Genomic DNA, 17836 nt, shown 5'->3' on the forward strand with positions numbered 1-17836 from the left:
AAATCCACACTTCAACAATGAGAAACATGGCTCCCAGCACCTGTCATCTGTGCAGCTAATTGTTCAATTCCAGTATATATAGATAGCAGTATCAGAAATAACCAGTACCCCATGGAAAACAACTTTGTCAATTTAAGTACACAGGTTATGTATGTGAGGCGAGCAGAAGTAATGCAGCTTAGATTAGGAGTAGGCCTTCCTACTTGGTAAGATTATCAGGTAGCTTTCGCTTAACACTGACCACTGTTTGCCAATTAGGACCAATTAGCTTTCACTTAACACTGACCGATGTTTGCCAATTAGGAAATTAGGAACAGGGCGGAAACCCCCAGGAAAGTCCCGCACGCGCGAAAGTATTGACCAATGAAATTGCTTTGCAAACGTGTAACCAATCCGCTTCTCACCCTATAAATTTGTGTAACAGCTTGGGCTCGGGGCTCTCTGACCCACACCACTGCATCAGTTGCGGGCGGAGAGTCCTGGCTCGAGTCAGTAATAAACTTCCCTTCCTGCGAGTTGCATTGTCTTGGAAGCCTTCTCTCTTCCCGCTCAGGGATTTGGACATTGGGCATAACATTTGGGGCTCGTCTGGGATCCCTTTACCAGGGGAAGAGAACACTTCCTGGACAGAGGGGAAGGAGAGATAATAGCACCGGTGCTCAGGAAAACTCAGGGGGCCCAAAAACCCAGCGCTGTGTTGTCTCTGTCCATGTGTTTGTCTTTGGCTCTCCATGTTTGTGTGTGTGCCGGCATTGTCTCAGGCAGGACAGGAAGTCCAGAGTAAATCCGGGGCCCTGTTGTAAAGCAGGAAGGTATCTGGCAAGGAAGTCCAGAGTAATTCCGGGGCCCTGCTGTAAAGCAGGAAGGTATCTGGCAAGGAAGTCCGGAGTAATTCCGGGGCCCTGCTGTGAAGCAGGAAGGTATCTGGCACAGGAGAAAGCTTTCTCCAGCCGGTGTAAGGCCAAGGCCAGTGAGCGCGCTGGAAGGCAGCCGGCTCTGTGGGAAGGAGAGTTCCTCTCCTGATCCCGAGTCTGGTCAGGGGGCCCAAAAACCCAGTGCTGTGTTGTCGGCCTATGTTTGTCTGTCCGTGTGTTTGTCTTTGGCTCTCCGTGTTTATCCGTGTTTGTGTGTGTGCTGGCATTATCTCTGGTTCAATTCCTAATTCCTACTCTTTTCAGGAGTTTCAGTGAACAGGTGAGTGGTTGTGGGGGCAATTGATGAGTCCCGGCCAGGGCTACACTCTAGCGGACTCTGAAGGCCCTACAATAAGTGAGCCTCAGTAACTAGAGCCCAACCAGGTGAAATTCTCCTTTCACTACGATTGTCAGCAGCTGTTGCGGGAGTGAATTCTGACAGAAGCGCGGAAACGGGTCCCAGGGGCTGACGGGAGGCCAACCGCCCAGCCTCATCTCGTGGACGAGGGGTTTCCTCTGTTGCAGCCTAACTGGGATTTTGAGCGAACGGAAGGTAAGGAGCATCTCCGAGTGTACCGCCAGACTCTGATGGCTGGCCTGTGGGCCGCAGCAAGAAAGCCGATAAATTTGGCAAAGGTAAATTTAGTAAGGCAAGAGCCCACTGAGAGCCCGGCAGCCTTCCTAGAGAGGCTAATGGAATCTTTCAGGCAATATACACCTATGGATCCCCAGGCTGAGGGACCTGAGGAGAGATACGACCCAGAAAGAGAATCTCCCATGGAACTCGAGTTCTATATGCTGGGGAAGACAGTGACTAGGGGAGTCAAGACTCGGCACCCCTCCCCGAGTCCTCGGTATATGTTGGATAATTGCAGTCATGAGGAACTGGAAAATTCTGCTGCCTATTAACCTGTCAAATGTAGACTTTGTACCTCTCTATGGTGGAGATCAGACCCAGAAAGTTCTTGCTCTGTTGCACCTGAGGACTCACTCACAGCCGTGGCACTTTACCTTGCTGATCAGTGCTGGGCTATTGATGATATTGTGAAAACATCTGTCCCTTCTAGAGAGGGGCTTCAGCAGGTGAGAACTCTTGGGGAGAGAGTGGTTAAAGCAGGAAATGGAGAGAAAAGAGATCCCATTCCTGTGTCATAGCAGTACTGATTATGCTAAGATTCTGTGGAAGAAAGGAGAGGCCATTGGGTTTTATTCAGTTAAGCCTACAGAGCTGGGAGAATGACATGAAGAGATGAATAAATACCTGTTGGCCTGGGCTGAAATGGCAGGGATGGGACTGGCCAAACAGACATCCGGTCGTCATCGAGCTAAAGGCCTAGGCAACTCCTGTGAGGGTGAGACAGTACCCCATGAGCCAGGAAGCTCGGTGGGGGATCACTCCCCATATTCAATGTCTCATGGATGCCGGAATTCTCAAGCGGTGTCAATCCCCTTGGAACACCCCCTTACTGCCGGTGAAGAAGCCAGGGGGGACAGATTACCTGCGAGAAGTCAACAAACGGGTGAGTGACATACACCCCACTGTCTCTAACCCGTATACCCTCCTGAGCAGTTTGCTGCCTGAATACACTTGGTACACTGTGTTGGACTTGAAAGATGCCTTTTTCAGCCTACCCCTGGCGGCCCAGAGCCAGGAGATATTTGCCTTTGAGTGGACCGAGGAGGAAGGCCAACCGGTAATCCCACAGAGGTTCAAGAGGCTCTGAGTGAGGACCTCTACAAATATCGGACTTGCCACCCAGAGGTCCTTCTGCTACACAATTAATAGCCGGCAAGAGGTCACCTGTTTGGGGTATAAGATCAGGCAGGGGCAAAGGTGGCTAACCCAGACCATAAAGGCCCAAGACCCCCCCGCCAGGTGAGAGAGTTTCTGGGGACTGTTGGATATTGCAGACTGTGGATCATGGGGTCTGCTGAGAAGGCCCGGCCCTTGTATGAGGGAAGTAAAGAGACCCCAAACTGGACTTGGACTGAGCCAATGAAACAGGCTTTCCAGACACTCAGATGGGCCCTACTAGAAGCCCCAGCCCTTGCCCTGCCTAACCCAAATAAGCCATTCCAGCTGTTTGTAGTTCCATGATTGCAGCGAGATACTGGCTGAGGCCCTGGAGGCACAAAAAGGCTTAACTGATGTACCCCTAGACAACAGTGAGCTAGTATGGTTCACCAATGGGAGCAGCTATGTAAAAGATGGGCAAAGGAAAGCGGGAGCCACCGCGGTAGAAGAGTACAGTTGTGAATATGGCTCCGCGAAGTTTTATGCACTGTGTGGCTTTGGTGGGGTCTTAAGTTGTGGTCTGACACACACTGCTGTTGTTCCTCTGGATTTAGTGAAATGCCATATGCAGGTGGACCCACAGAAGTACAAGGGCATTCTTAATGGATTTTCAGTTACACTCAAAGAGAATGGTTTCCATGGTTTGGCCAAAGGATGGGCCCTGACCCTCATTGGCTACTCCCTGCAGGGGCTTTGCAATTTTGGCTTTTATGAAGTACATGCTTGGAGAGGAGAATGCCTATCTGTGGCGCACATCACTGTATTTGGCTGCCTCTGCCAGTGCTGAATTCTTTGCTGACATTGCTCTGGCTCCTATGGAAGCTGCTAAGGTTCGAATTCAAACCCAACCAGGTTATGCTAACACTCTGAGGGATGCAGCTCCCAAAATGTATAAGGAAGAAGGCTTAAAGGCGTTCTACAAGGGGGTTGCTCCTCTTTGGATGAGACAGATACCATACACCATGATGAAGTCTGTCTGCTTTGAACGTACTGTTGCTGATTCCGTGATGTCTGTGTTGCATAAAGAGAAGGGTAGCAATGCCTCTCAGGTCCTCAAGAGACTTGGATTTAGAGGTGTATGGAAGGGACTCTTTGCCCGCATCATCATGATCGGCACTCTGACTGCACTATCTATGATTCTGTGAAGGTCTACTTCAGGCTCCCTTGCCCTCCTCCCCCTGAGATGCCAGAGTCTCTGAAGAGGAAGCTTGGGTACACTCAGTAGATAAATGAAAGCAAATATGGACTGAATCTGCATGCTGATCTGTGTTTGAGGAAAATACAACTGGACAAGAGATAATCCAGGCTTGCAAAGTGTGCCAGCTGATGAGGACAGGGAAAAAGCAGCACAAGGGATGAGGTACTGAGGGGAAGAGCCAGGGCAACACTGGGAGATAAATGAAAGCACTGAGGTAAGACCAGGATCTGTTGGTTCTGGTAGATACCTTCTCAGGGTGGGTGGAAGCCTTCCCCGCTAAGGGAGAGACAGCAATAGTGGTTGCTAAAAAGATCTTAGAGGAGATAGTGCTTAGGTACGGGCTGCCGGTGACTATGGGCTCTGATAATGGACCTGCCTTTGTGAGCCAGATTGTACAGGGGCTGGCCCAAGCTCTGGGGACAAAATGGATAATCCCCAGAGCTCAGGACAGGTTGAGAGAATGAATCAGACCCTAAAAGAAACTTTGACAAAGTTGACAATAGAGACTGGCGGGGACTGGATGACCCTCCTTCCCTTCGCACTCTTTCAGGCACATAACACCCCTTATAAGCTGCCCTTTTGAGCTTCTGTATGGAAGACCCCCTCCTGTGTGTCCTATTTTTAAAGGAAAATGCCTGCCACCCCCTACTTTGGGACAATTCCAGCAAACTCTGATGGCATTAAGTAAAGTACATAACCATGTTTGGAAATTGATTCGAGAGATACACGAGGATATTGGCCCAGGTGATTGGGTTTGGGTAACCTAGATGGAAAGGCCCTTATGTTGTTCTCCTTACCACTCCTACTGCTATCAAGGTCGACGGGATTGGACCCTGGGTTCACTGCAATCATGTGCGGCAAGCCACACCAGAAGAACAGGAAAAAGCGTGAGCAGAATGAAAGACGAGTCCTCACCAGTACTGAAACTCGTCCGCCGGGAGGTCTCCTAATTCTCCTGCTGATCAGCGACAGGAAGACTCATGAGCTGCTCAACGAGACCTCAGGAATCCACCCTCCTGGGTCCACTTACAGTGTCAGCAGCCCAAGATGGAAAAGAGGAAGATTCCTCTACTTGAACAACAGACAGGGGGGAATGTGAGGCGAGCAGAAGTAAAGCAGCTTAGATTAGGAGTAGGCCTTCCTACTTGGTAAGATTATCAGGTAGCTTTCGCTTAACACTGACCACTGTTTGCCAATTAGGACCAATTAGCTTTCACTTAACACTGACCGATGTTTGCCAATTAGGAAATTAGGAACAGGGCGGAAACCCCCAGGAAAGTCCCGCACGCGCGAAAGTATTGACCAATGAAATTGCTTTGCAAACGTGTAACCAATCCGCTTCTCACCCTATAAATTTGTGTAACAGCTTGGGCTCGGGGCTCTCTGACCCACACCACTGCATCAGTTGCGGGCGGAGAGTCCTGGCTCGAGTCAGTAATAAACTTCCCTTCCTGCGAGTTGCATTGTCTTGGAAGCCTTCTCTCTTCCCGCTCAGGGATTCGGACATTGGGCATAACAATGTACAGGTGTTGTTATGCTTTTAGTTTTATAGAGTCCACTCAGCATCTCTTTATCTTTGGTTTTGCAGTTTGAATATGATATGCCTATACCTTTGGACTTCTCTTGGTTTGTTGGGGGTTTACTTCCCCACTACTGCTCCAGCTGCGTTATTGCTCTAAGATTCATCGTGTTTCTTTTCCGGTGTTGAACACCATGAGAGTGACCCATGGGCTCGGCTTTGGTCTGGATGAGTTGACAGTAGGCCTACTGAGGAAAGCCGAGAGGGCTCAGCTGGAGCCCTGCTAGTTAATTCCACTGCCTGCCTCGAGTGTGCAGTGAGAAGCATTGGAGGAACCGCTGCAAGGGCAGCAAGAGGACGGGTCTCTATGAGCTACTAGGGACCACAGAGAAAGGAAGAAGCAGGCCCCCGTCTCAGCTGACCCTACTTACCAGACAAAACCCCACCCTGTGGGATCCGGAATGCTGGGGCTGCTCCTCAGAGGGCAGCCCACGAGTCCGCGGCACCAGGGCCACGTGGATATATGGCTCTTCAGGGTTCCTCGTGTCCTCAGGGGAGCAGGGCCGGGTCCCACTAGCCCCAGGCAGAAGGCCAGGCCTGAAGGCACGTGCCGGTAGGGGCCAGTTTGGCGCGGGCATGTCTTCCAGGCTGCTTCAGCCGGTCCCGGCGTCTGGGCTGTGTAGACACCGACCAGTTCACTAGCTGGAGTCGTGGGGATTTCAGTGCCTCCGCCAAATTCCCACACAAAGGCACAGCATCGACTGAAGCTAGATCTCAAGAGATCTCCTAACTCTTCCCAGCCCTGGCACACGGCCGGGTCAGAAGAGAATCCTGAGAACCTTCATTGTCGAAGAGGCTCCCCAAGTTCCTGACAACAGGGAGGCCGTATGGGATCTGACTCACAATCTTTATACGTCCCAGGAAAAGTATTTTGTCCTGGGCTAATAAAGCTCTGTGTTGAAAGCGATATGTCTTCTATATGTTGAAAAATATTTTAAATGCCATTCTAACATATCCATAGGTTATTTTCTTCAACAGAAAGAAAACCAAACTATGACTTAGTGCTAAACTCATTTTTGATGCTATTCCTAAGGATATCTTTCTTGCTGGAGCTATAACTGTTCTTGCTTTTGGCAATGCAGCGCAAATGCAGTGAAACTTTATGTAAAGTGTGAAACAGGCGCTAATGCCTGGAGAATCCCAGGGACAGCGGGGCCCGGTGGGCTGCCATTTATGGGGTTGCACAGAGTCGGACATGACTGACGCAACTTAGCGGCAGCAGCCTTCACAATGGTTCATAAACCGTCTGGAACCCCCAAAGAATTATTGTTCTAGATACTTCATTGAATAAAGTTTATGAAACCTGGTAAACTTGCCTGTCTCTAGAGCACTTTTATAAAATGCTTGAAAAATTATTTGATTGCATTTAAAGCTGTATTTGAAGAATATAAAAAAAACAAGCTAGGAAGAAAAGAAAAATGAATCAAACTGCTTTGAAAGCAAGTTGAAAATAGGAGCAGCATAATAGGAACAAAACTTGAGCTGCTTGCTATTGACCGAAAGTATTAAAAGAACACTTGCAGTTCAGGAAATAAATTATTTTTTCATTGTGATGGTTTGAATGATTACTAACTGAATCAAAGACATAGCAATCAGCAAATTAAGCCACCTGCAATATACGAAGTTCCCATAACGCATTAGTGAAAGATTTTTGTACACATGCTCATACAGGCACATACATACCCACAATAGTTTAGAGATATAAAGAGAAAAATATCAGATTAGATCACTCTTAGCAGTGCATTACGAATACTATCAAATGTGTAAAAAGAAAAATTAGCAAAACTTATTTGATTGAATTTTATCTTCAGCATAAAGCAGAGATTTAAATTGAATATTTCCTGCCTTTTTTTTTTTTTTTTCCCTGTGACAAATGAGTGAGCTAGCTCTTGAGGGAAATCCATTTCCAAAATGCATTTATTAGGGCTTTACTCAAGTGCAAGGAAAGAAGATAAAGTGACAGGTCAAATTTAGTATAATATGGGTTTGAAAGGATTTTTTTTCCATCTTGAGTAAGTATGAGACTGATTTACCAATGCTCAATCTATTACAAGGCCTAGAAAACTTCTGATTACATATTAAAACAATGAACACTATTTTTAGGAGCACAACACTTGAAAGCCTAATTTTGAATTGAGGAACTTGATATTCATGTTCAAATTCAAAATCTGGTTATATTGAGAGAGAAACAGAAAAAACACATTCACTCATAACTGTGGTTCCACAAAACAATCATTTCAAATTTTTGGTCTTCAACAAAAATTAGCTAAATTGTATTTAGAAACTTGTTCAATCCTGTCAGCCTATTCTCACATATGTAAAATGGGATTGTTATTGTTTAGTTGGTCCAGTTGATATGATGGGTAAATAAAGTAAGTGCAGAGACCTGGCACCTATCAAAAAATAGATACTCATTAAATACCATTCCTTCCCCTACTCCTTTTAGGAATTTAAAGAGTTAATGACAAGATTTGTTGTTGTTGTTTGATTCAACTACTCACAAATAGGGCCATTAACCCATTATCAACAAAATATCTCTACTATAATTCCCAAAGGCTGTAATATCCCTCTGTGAATACAAAATTCTGTCCTTTCTGTATCTTTTGTTACCACTGATTGTGTTTTTTAATCATACTTTGCATAACAATATTAAACATCAATTAGTGTCATGTACTGGGCAGGTGTTGGCAGAAATATAAGAAAATTAAAAGAAATCAGTGCCTTAATTAGTTGAGACCACAGTTCATTTAAACATAAGCAAATTAAATACCTTATAAAGAGAATATAATATAAAAATATTGGTAATTTTAATTTCCCCACTTTTATACCCACAGATACAACTGGTAATACACACATCAATTTTCTAGAACCTCAAATCTTTCATGTCCTGCCTTCCAAAACATCCATTCTTCAGTCTCATTGAACCATCTTGTATCCTCACCTCTCTTCATTTTTCTAGTCATGAAATTTATCCCATATTTGTGTATTCCTTACAGGCTTTCATTGTAGTGATACTCTGATTAGAACATTCAATCCCTTCATCCTTCTGGATAAGACTTGAAGTTCAAAAAGGTAATATCTATGCAATGCTGTGGATAGATTTAATTTACTTCACAGGCATCATATGGCTACTCAAAAATAAATATTTACTTGACATTTACTATATGTAGAACTTACTACATACATTGGGAATGTGAAGTAAACAATGCAGATTGTTGTACTGGCTACTTTGTACTTATCATTTAACCTTCGACAGTTAAGTTTTGTCAATCTTAAAATGAAACTGTTAATACTTACATTGCTTGGCTTCCATGCAGATTAAAGCAGGGAATAGATGTAAAACACCTACATATAACCAGATGTGATATTTTTATTATTCTTGTTATTATTAATGCTAATCTAAGTATTTCAGTCATAGTGGCAGTGCAACCATCTTGAAATACACGTACTAAGGAGAAAGCAAAGTGAGGCTAAGTTCACCCCTTACTTTAAATGTTCCCTGTCTCTTATCTATCAGTAAATCACTACATATAAGACCACATATGGCATAATTACCTAACGTTTTAACATTATTGTACATTTTCCAGAAGAACAATTTCTAGGAAAAGAATGTAAAGTTGCAGGAATATTAATGCTCTAGGGTTTTGGCAGTTCTCCCAGAAGTGCTACAGATAAATACCTGAACACTTTCTCCTTCAGAATCAGCACATTTAAGTAGAATTCTGTTTAGACTTTTTAACTGTGACATATGTTAATCCCACTGTGAGTTTCTGCGTGAAAATAATGTTAGCAAAATTTTAACATGGTATTATCAGGATAACTTGCCACTTTATAGTAAATATGCTATAAATATACTGACTTTTGGGAACTTATACTTATAAAAAAGAATTCAATAAACCATAGTTTGATGACCTGAGAGAGTGTGTGTGTGTGTGTGTGTGTGTGTCTGTGTACACACTCAGTCATGTCCAGCTCTCTGAGACCCCATGGACTGTAGCCCAACCAGGTTCCTCTGTCCAGGGAATTTTCCAACCAAGAATACTGGAGTGGGTTGCCATTTCCTTCTCTGGGGTACCTTCCCAACCCAGGGATCTTTTGTGTCTCCTGCATTGGCAGGCAGATTCTTTATCAGTTGTGCCATCTGGGAAGACCTTGATGATCTGAGACCAGCAATTATTCATTGAAGGGTCAATAATACCCTTAATATATGTTTAAATAATACTCTTAATATTTTCATAATTCATCTTCAAAATATAACATTATATATTAATATACAATAAAATTTTATATTAAAATATTTTAATTTACTGTAAGTTTTACTTGAAAGTGGTTTCAAATAGAAAAATTCATTCACAAGTTAATGTGGTTTAAGATGTATTTGAAATTAAAATTTCCACTAATGACCAGTAAGTAGATTAAAGTTTTATATATCCCTGTCAAGTTTTTGCAATTAATTTTGGTGTTTGTTAAATACATTTCAAATATAGAGAATGATATAAGAATTTTTTTCCAATGAAAGTTTATCTATTAGGATTTCACTATTTAATAGGCATACTGATACTTTAAAATGTACAGAACCAGAATCAACAAGAGAGTCTAAAAACTGTCCCTGTATCAATGTGTATCAGAGAGATGGCTTAGGCTCAGTGCTGCAGTCTTCAAATTATGGTTCCTGTTTCATAAAAAATGGAGAGAAAAAGAAGTAGGTAGAGAAAAGCAAGAACAAAGAATGGGAGTGAGAAATTGGAAGAAAGAGAGAAGGAAGACAGAAGTTCAGAAAAAACCTGGTCAGCTACTTGGAAAGCATTCCCTTTGTCCAGCCACAGTTTTAAATAAGGGAAGAGACATAATTTCAAACATTGGTCTATTGAAAATTAAAGATGACTAGTCATAATCAAGATGCTGTATTTGATATTACTGCTATTTTTCCTTCCTTAATGGGAACGCCCCTGATTTAAGTCATCGTGAAGAGTTGGCTACTGAGTGTATGTAGGTACCTCCTCCCTCTCTCACAGGCATCAGAGTCATGCCACTGCTTTATAGGAATAGTCCCAGTCAGACCAATGGTATTAGTTAAATGGTATCTTGAGATCCCTTTAATATCACTACTATAACTTCTCTAAAAATATAAAATAGCAAAAATAAGCTTTATAACTTGTATGGTTTTCATGTTATCAAAGGCGTGAGACATTAACATACACAGGAGAGAAATAAGGATGTATGTGTTCATTCAAATATCTGTAAGTATAAGTTTTAACCAGTTCCTCTTTCTAAAGAGGAGTGCCCTTCACAGGATATGGAGACAGGCATCACTAGTGTTACCTATATGGAGTAGATAACCCATTCTTGAACTTTTGATTCTGCTCAATTCGAATATGTTTTGAATTAGATTTTTGAGGAAGAAGACTTATTATGAGTTGGAAAGAGAACAAGACACTCTTCCAAAATGTACTGTTTAGCCTTATAATAGCCCTGGGAATTAACTATATATATATATATATATATATATATATATATATATATATATATATATATAAAATTTCACTTAAAAATAAGGAAACTGAAGCATAAAACGTCTAGAGAGTAATTTTACTCTAATGATTGTGGGAACACCATGCATAAAAAGGGCTTCCCAGGTGGCTCAGTGATAAAGAATCTGCCTGCCAATGCAGGAGACGTGGGTTTGATCCCTTTTTTTGGGAAGATCCCCTGGAGAAGGAAATGGCAACTCACTCCAGTATTCTTGCCTGGAAAATCCCATGGACAGAGGAGCCTGGTGGGCTACAGTCCATGAGGTTGCAAGGAGTCGGCCCTGACTGAACACACATGTGGGCACGCAGGCACTCAGGGATAAAGAATTCTTTTGAAACACATAACCAGATGAAGAAAAACATCTGAAGTTTGATTGTATATTATGATGATGGTGATGACTTACAGATTCTTGCTCTGATATTTTTATGAGTAGGAGAAATAGACCCTCCAGATTATTTCTTTTATCTACAAAAAAAAATAGTCCTTGTGATAAATACAGTGCAGATAAAATGTATCTATAAGAGCAACTGAACTTGTTTACTGAAAATATCTTTTGACAAAATTGAATTTATTCACCTAAGCCATAAAGTGAATTCACTGACGAGTTGTAAAGAATAGAAGTTTTCTCTAAACCAGAGCCACAATACAAGGTAAAATATGTATATCAACCAATGTTTACATGGATATATTCATAGAATGTATCCATATATTTGTTTACATATATGTTCCAAATACCCCCCTCTACCCTAAATACCTCATTCCAAGTACCACTCTTTATTTCAGTTTCTAAGTAGTAAATTACTTGAGCCAAATCCTATCCTGCTCATTTAGGCAAGGATAAATACACTCCTGATAAAGTTTGCCCAACTTTTAACCTGGCAACCCACTCCAGTATTCTTGCCCCGGAAACTCCATGGACAGAGGAGGCTGTCAGGCTACAATCCACGGGGTCACAAAAGAGTGGACACAACTCAATGACTAAACAACGACAACTTGTGCAGAGATGTCACTGGGACATCCAGAGATTGGTGTGTGTTCCCAGAAACGTGAATCCCCGCTTTGCCTCAAGACGGACTCTTGCAGACTGAAAGAATGAACACAGGGAAGGTTACCACTGTGTACTGTGCAATCCCAATCTCCCCATCCAACCACTCTAAAGTATTTACTAGTTTTGATGTAGAAATTATGATGCAGAACTAAATTAATAAAAAAAAAGAATATGAGTAGCAAAATAACAGAAAGAAAAATAAATGACTTTAATTGTTCACACATGAGGAACATTTTTCTTACATTCAATTTTCTACACTGATTATTCTCCTTAGTCTTCGTAATTTAGTTTCCTTTATCAGTATGCTACCTAAAATGTTGTACCAAAGGTCAACGAAGACCTTCTGAATACTAACCTTTCCCTAGATCTCTTGATCTTTCTGAGGCTTTTAACTTTACAACTATACCTCTGTAATTTTTCCTCTCTGGACATTTGCTGCATAGGATTATCCTGCTCCTAATGAATTGTCCTTTTCTTTCTCTATTCTTTCACTCAGGAACCTGACTTATTTTTATGAATTTTACCAATCTCTGTCTATACTAATGTATTCCATACCATTATCTCCAGACCTAAATTCTCTCCAAAAGGTCAGTCACAAATTGGAAATTCCAACTGGCTTCTGGTATCAATATGTAAATGTGCTAGCATCATTTCACCCTTAATAAGTGAAAAAAAAAAAAAAAAGCAAACTAATTCTGTGCACAATGCATGTGTGTATGCGTGTGTCGTATAAATAGCTGCTGAATTTAGGTAAAGGGTATATTGAAGTTCTTTGTAATGTTCTTGCAATCTGTGAGTTTGAAATTATGCAAATTTTAAATTTTACCAAAACAAACAAAAAAAATCAGTTGAATTTGTACTTCTTTCTCTCATACAACTTGCACTCATTTTAAGCCAGTTGTCTAACATTAGATTGCTTGCTTCAAATCCTGGTTGTTGCATTTTCAACTACTATGACCTTTGTCTATGTACTAAACCTCCATAAACTGTATCCTTTCTATAAAATAAAGGCAATACTGGTACTTATTCTATTGGATTATTGTGAAGATTAAGGGTGATAACCCATATAAAATGGTTAGTTTATAATAAGAACATAAGCATCAGTTTATACAGTTATTAAGACTGTTATTTCCCCTGTATCTTCTTTTTTTTTCCCCCCTGTATCTTCTAATCAGTTCATACATTTGTGAATCCTATATCTGCAATACCATTATTCCTTTCTTCAATCTATCCACATTGTATGGTTTTGCTCTGTACTATTGCAAAGATTTTTATGACTCCCTGCCTCCAAACCATATTTATAACTACTAGATTAATGGACCTATAGTACAATTCAAATTGTGTATTTTCTTTCACTGATGAGCTCCTATTATTTCCCCATTGCCTCCCAAATTGTTCAAGGGCCTCCGCTTGACATTTGAAGTCTTCTAAAATACAGCCCCAATCTACTTTATACTATCATTATCTCCCATTATTTTCTACAACTAGCCAATATTACAATCAGAACACCTGATAGTCTACACGTATGTCTCACACTTATGCCCTGTTCTCATGATGTGTTAAGCTACTCCTTCATCTTGACTCCTCTTTCTGATTAGAGGTTTCTTCTGTCCAAATCATTCTCACAGGTATTAAATAAGGTGACATTAAGGCAACTGTTGTACAGGATAAACCCCCAAATGTGAGTAGTTTAACAGACAATAGCCCCCAGTAGATACCCCTGCTTGGAAGGCCACTTTCTTATACAAGGTAATTCAGGAATCTAGTCTCCTCCAATCACATGCTTCTGCCACTTTTAATTCATTACTTCCAAGGTTACTGTGCTCATCTGTATCAGACCAGTGGAGAGAAAAGGAATGTGAATGGTTTTAAGGGCCACACCTGGCCCATATCATTTTTAAATTCATTCCATTGTCAACAACTCAGTCATGTGGTTACACTTCAAGCTGGTTGTGTGCCCAGAAAGAAGAAACAGATCTTAGTAAATACAGTCTGCCACACTACATTCTGGGTACATTTCAAATATTCTCTTTCCTGTGAACTTCTTCTTATACCGTCCAGGAAGATGTCATGTACAATTCATAATACATACATAGGAGCACAGCAATGCGTTTACATTTCTAAATTTAAATTTAGTTATTAGAAGATGTTAGTAGTAAAAATTTTGTTAAAATTGTTATTAAAGTAGATTGTGAAACAAGTTAATGCATCCTCTTTACAGAATCCATATGGAATGAAACATATTCATCTGTATAGAATAATATTCATATTGAATGGCAAAAAGATCAGTTACTCAATCTTTAAGGTCCCTTTTGGCCCTCTGCTTCTAATGATGAGGGACTTCCCTGGCTGTTTGGTGGTTACGACTCTGTACTCCCAGTGCTGGGAGTACAGGTTCCATCCCTGGTGGGGGACCAGGAACTGAGGTCCCACCTCTAAATGGCACAGCCAAAACTAAATACATAAATAAATGCTTTTAAAGAGGTATTAACAGGTGTCATTCCATTGTCTATTGTGACAGTGGACACAACTTGTATTAGGTTTTTAAGCTTTCCAGATGACAATGCAAATGGTGTTTCCATAGAGTAGATGTTTGTGACCAATATCTACATTATTTAACTGAATTAAAGGGAACTAAAGAAAACTGAAGAGCATAGTTTCCCTATCTGATTATGGAGAAGTAAACCTTATTGCAATTTAATAATCCAAATTGCATTGCCCAAATTTTGAAAGTATGCTCTGAAAGCCAACTGTACTGCAAACTGAATCAGACAATGTAGAATGCAGTGGGCCTAACCAGATAAAACTGTACTTGGTGTTTTCACTAGCTGCACAGATAGCTTTTTCCAGATGTTTCCAGGAAACATCAGCTCATATAGAGAGATTTATTTGTTCATAAAATAAACTTCAGTGCTAATACAATGAAACTCAAGATTTTTACCATATTACAGGTGGAATTATAAGTAAAATAACTTTAGTTATAATCCCAAAGAAAAGAATGCATAATTTTTTTAAATCACCATTTTTAAATCAATGCATAATTTTTCTTAAAATTATGATGGTGACCTTAGTAGAGAAATATGCAATCAAAATGATAATCCTCACGTTAGTCATATGCATTTTGTCTATATCAAGGAACAAAATGGGAAACCTCAGGAAGAGATTTTCAAATTAAGTAACGAATATGTTGCATGAGTAGAAAATTGCAAACATGCTAAGTCACTTTAGTCATGTCTGACTCTTAGCAATCCTGACCCTAGGAACTGTGGCCTGCCAGGCTCCTCTATGGGATTTTCCAGGCAAAAATCCTGGAATGGGTTGCCATTCCATCCTCCAGGAGATCTTCCCAACCTGGGGATAGAACCCTCATCTCATATCTATTGCATTAGTCAGCTTCTTTATTGATGCCATCTGGGAAGCCTGAGTAGGAAATTAATCAGACACAAATTGATGTAGTGGTTATTGTGAAGAATTATCAGACTTACAGTTAAAATTGGAGTCACTGATATTAAAGAACGGATGACACACAGAATTTTGCATTTGGAAAGATGCAGTCACCTGAACACTGTAATACTGTACAGATAAATGAAATACAACTTGAAATATAGAAAAAGGGTTTATGTCTTCTCCATATTTTGGATGATGGTAGCCATGAATACTTAACCAATATATTTGGGGAATATTCTTCAAAATATTATTAATGGAATAAGCGTTTTAAAAAGTGATCTCTAGCAACACTAAAATATAAACATTTCCTATTCTCCATTTTTTCTATTTGTGTATGTATATGTGTGTTTTGTTTTGCATTAAATTTGTTCATAAGAAAATTTGAGTAGTTCATTTCTGTTATAGGAAAATGTCAGCCTGTGAATCATTTGCATTTGCAAATGTGTTAAATAAGATTATAGATACAATGGCTACAATAAGATTGTAGATACATGGCTAATGGCTACTGTGTATTTAGCTTTTAAAATTCCTGATATTTTTATGTACTTTACACACAATATAATTTAGATACTGGTTTATTCATATCCTGCTTCCCTTTTCATACACACATAATTTCAAATGCTGCTATTTTTGCCCCATGGCCACCTGTAAACTTATACCTCTAAATTATAATTAGTTCCTATTACCTAGCTATTTGGGGAAATGTTATGTTCTCATTTTTTCAACTTTTTCTGGCTCTAATCTAAAACACATATGGATTACTAATTTTCAAAGTATAGTACTATAAAAATTATGTTAACATAAAAAGGATACTAAGAAAACTTACTACTTTCATATGTATAGAGTTTTACAGTCTTATTAATTTGATCATTTATTAAAAGCTTAGAATGGGCATGACAATAATTCAGTGTGCTTAAAGTTATAGTCTTATGAATTTTAGTTTTATGTTGTATAATTCAAAAGAGTAAAAATTTCAAAGACAAAAACTATACATGTCCATTGTAGTAAAAGATCTATTCTCCAAAGAGATTTATCACAACAACAGTCCTTACATTATTGCAAAATAAAATCATATATTGGTCCTTGACGTCCTGAAAGTTTCATAAGATTTTATAGTACTGTGTTCTAAAGTTTCTGTTTTATTCCCCATCTATTCACACATGTCTGAAAACAATGAGAAGTTTCATTTTATTGAGGTATGTGTTTTAATTTAACAAATTTTGAAATGTCAGTATAACTTCAGTGAAGAGCCTAACTGTAAAACTAACCACCTAGCATTTATATCTCTATGCTGCATGGCTATTTTAGTTCAACATTGTAACCCATGGAATCCACAGTGTCACCTAATGAAGTGTCTTTTATCATCTTCATTTGATAGCTGAATAAAGTGGGGAAACATATTGTGAAAATTATGAATATTTTGTGAATATTGAGTATATTTGAGACGTCCACTTCCAGAATGAAGGGGCAAATGGTATTTGACTAACTCTCAGCTGAGAACAGCTGAAAAGCTGGACAAAATACAGAAGGAGAGAGAGATGGATAAACAGAAAGAGAGAGAGACAGGAAAAACTTGAGGAGTCAAGACCCTGAATAGACTATGTGTGCATCTTCTATTGTTGCTCTAACAAATCACTACCAGTAGAGTGGCTTAAAACAACACAGATACAGTGTTACAATTCTGGTAAAGAATCCTCCTGCAATGCAAGAGACCTGGCTTTGATTCCTGGGTTGGGAAGATCCCCTGGAGAAGAGAAAGGCTACCATTCCAGTATTCTGGCCTGGAGAATTCCATGAACTGTAGAGTCCATGGGATCACAAAGAGTCACACATGACTGAAAGACATTCATTTCGCAGTTGTGGAGGTAAGAAGACGAGAATGAATGAGACTAGAATGAGTCTTAGGAAGTTCAAATCAAGGTGTTGGCAGAGCTGGAAGGTTTTTACATAATGTGCACATGTAAGGAAAGTTGAATTAACATTTAATTTGCCTAAATGCCAAGTACTCTAATAGTGAAACAATTTGAAGGAAGAAAAATAAAATAATATTTGTCTCTAGCTCCATCCTTCAGGAAGAGACTCATTTTATGGAGGAAATGTACATTCTGTGTATTTCTAGTTTGTTTGGTTTTCTCCCCCTTAACAAAACAACAATATATAAAATAAAAAAAGAGATTATTTGGCTAATTGACAAAAAGAATCCCAGAGACAAGGTAGGAAATTTGATTTCTAAATATTGGTCAAAGGTACTAGTATTTAGTTATTGGTAATAATGATTAATTTGATTGACAATACTGTTTATAAGTTAACATTACTACATTGA

At 40.0% G+C, this 17836-nt stretch overlaps 1 pseudogene; it reads left to right on the top strand.

Moving 5' to 3' along the window:
* LOC122698210 overlaps nt 1–3934 on the top strand; it is a 46124-nt pseudogene extending 42190 nt beyond the window's left edge.
* Nucleotides 3935–17836: the final 13902 nt, after the last annotated feature.

The sequence above is a fragment of the Cervus elaphus genome, chromosome 8 (assembly GCF_910594005.1).
Source record: "Cervus elaphus chromosome 8, mCerEla1.1, whole genome shotgun sequence".
NCBI classification, from domain to species: domain Eukaryota; kingdom Metazoa; phylum Chordata; class Mammalia; order Artiodactyla; family Cervidae; genus Cervus; species Cervus elaphus.